This window comes from Pan troglodytes, chromosome 23, assembly GCF_028858775.2.
Source record: "Pan troglodytes isolate AG18354 chromosome 23, NHGRI_mPanTro3-v2.0_pri, whole genome shotgun sequence".
Classification (NCBI taxonomy): Eukaryota; Metazoa; Chordata; class Mammalia; order Primates; family Hominidae; genus Pan; species Pan troglodytes.
The window spans coordinates 1,217,522-1,220,000 of NC_086016.1; positions in this window are offsets into that span (position 1 = coordinate 1,217,522).

Sequence of the window (2,479 nt, forward strand, 5' to 3'; positions counted from 1 at the left end):
AGACCGAGACAGACAGAGAGAGAGAGAGAGAGAGAGAGAGAGAGAGAGAGAGACAGAGACAGAGAGACAGAGACAGACAGAGAGAGACAACGATACACAAAGAGGGAAAGACAGAAAAAGAGAGAGAGAGAGAGACAGATAAAGAGACAGACGGAGAAAGACACAGATGGACAGAGACAGAGAGAAACAGAAAGAGAGAGAAACAGAGACAGGAAGGGAGAGAGACAGGCAGAGAGAGAGAGAGACAAACAGACAGGCAGGCAGACAGGCAGAGAAAGAGAGTAAGACAGAAGGCAGACACACACACCCCCCCACACCCCCCCCACACACACACAGAGAGAGAGAGAGAGAGAGAGAGAGAGAGAGACAGAGACAGACAGAGAGACAGAGAGAAAGAGACAGAGAGAGAAAGACAGAGAGAAACAGACAGAAAGAGAGACACAGACAGAGACAGAGAAACAGCCGACGGGGGGGGGGGGGAGAGAGAGAGAGAGAGAGAGAGAGAGACAGAGAGAGACAGACAGACAGACAGGCAGAGAAAGACAGTAAGAGAGAAGACAGACACACAGAGAGAGAGACAGAGAGACAGAGACAGAGAGAAAGAAAGACAAAGACAGAGAGAGAGAGAGAGACAAACAGACAGACAGGGAGAGAGACAGAGAGACTAAGACAGAAGACAGACACAATGAGAGAGACAGAGACAGAGAGAAGGAAAGACAAAGAGAGACGACAGACAAAGAAAGACAGACACGGACAGAGAGAGACAGAGAGAAACAGACAGAAAGAGAGAGAGAGAGAGAGACACGCAGAGAGAGAGTGAGAGAGACAGGCAGGCAGAGAGAGAGTAAGACAGAAGACAGACAGAGTGAGACAGACAGGCAGAGAGAGACAGAGAGAAAGAAAGAGAGAGAGAGACACGCAGAGAGAGAGAGTGAGAGAGACAGGCAGGCAGAGAGAGAGTAAGACAGAAGACAGACAGAGTGACAGAGACAGGCAGAGAGAGACAGAGAGAAAGAAAGAGAGAGACAGACAGACAGAGAAAGACAGAGACGGAGAGAGAGACACAGAAAGAGAGAGAGAGACAGAGACAGAGAGAAACATACAGACAGGGGGAGAGAGAGAGAGAGAGACCGACAGACAGACAGGCAGACAGGCAGAGAAAGGGAGTAAGACAGAAGACAGACACAGTGAGAGAGACAGGCAGAGAGAGAGAGACAGAGAGAGAGAAACAGACAGGCAGAGAGAGAGAGACACAGAGAGAGAGAGAGAGAGAGAGAAGACAGACAGAGAAAGAGAGAGACAGAGACAGACAGAGAGACAGAGAGAGGGGGAGGAAGGGCGTGCTCAAGAAATAATCACACATATTTTATAATGCTTTTGATCACATAAACGGTGGCCGGGGTATACTTTGAAAACAACGGCAACAACAACGACAACGACAACAGCAACGACAACAACAACAACAGCAACAAGAGCAGCAGCAGCATTCGCCTACGGATTTCTAGAAAATAAGATGTCATGATGAAGTATATAGTAAACATCAACCGGCTCTCACTGCACGTTGAGAGATTCACAAAAGCGCTAGTTAACAACAGGAAAAAACAGCAGCTGACGTGTCTTGGGGGAAATAGACGTCTTCCTGAAAACTGGGGATTTCTACTTCACCTGAAAAGAAAGACATACGAGAAAGGAAAAACACGAACAAAACAAAACAAAACAAAACAAAACAAGCCAACAAACACGGGCCAAGGCACCGTCCCTGGAAATCTGAAGTGAGCAAAGTTATTAGTTTTCAGAAAGCGTTTCTATTTTGGGCAAGTACTAAGAAGGCCCAGACTAGAGCCGTGGCGCCCTTCGCATTGTGAAACTCTGCTGGCCGGAGGGCGGAGAAACTAAAACATCACGATTAAAGGTGACCGAGACCCAGCCAGGGTGAAGCTTTCCTAGGGAGGGAGGCCTGAGGCGGGAAGCAGCGGGGGGAAAAGCCTCACAACTGCAGACCCGCCCGCTTGCCCACGCGGGTCAAGGGCTATGCCATCGGCCCAAGCTGCCTCTGGGGAAGTGGGACCGTGCCGCCCCCATCTTCAAAAACGGTGGCCCCTGAGTGAGGCCTGACGCCCACCGATGCAAATGTCAGCCTGGCAAGAATGAGATCGCCGGCAAGGGGTGGGGGAAGGGGAGAGAAGGCGGAGGCACACCGGGGTGGCTCTGGAAGGTTTCCAAGCAGGGTGTTGGGGGGCGGGGGGGTGGGGGGGGGGGGGTTGGGGGAAACCCACCTAACCGACTCACTAAATTAAGGTGAAGGGACGTGGGTAGTGGGGGGAAGCCGGGGGGCAACTTGAAAATTAAACTGACCCTTCCCAAAGCCCAAGTAGAAGAGTCTAGGCGCCAAAAACACAAAGAAAACTAAAGCGCCGATCAAAGAACAATAGGGCCCCCGCCAGGGCGGAGGTTCCCTAGGCAACGAGGGAGAGAGGGA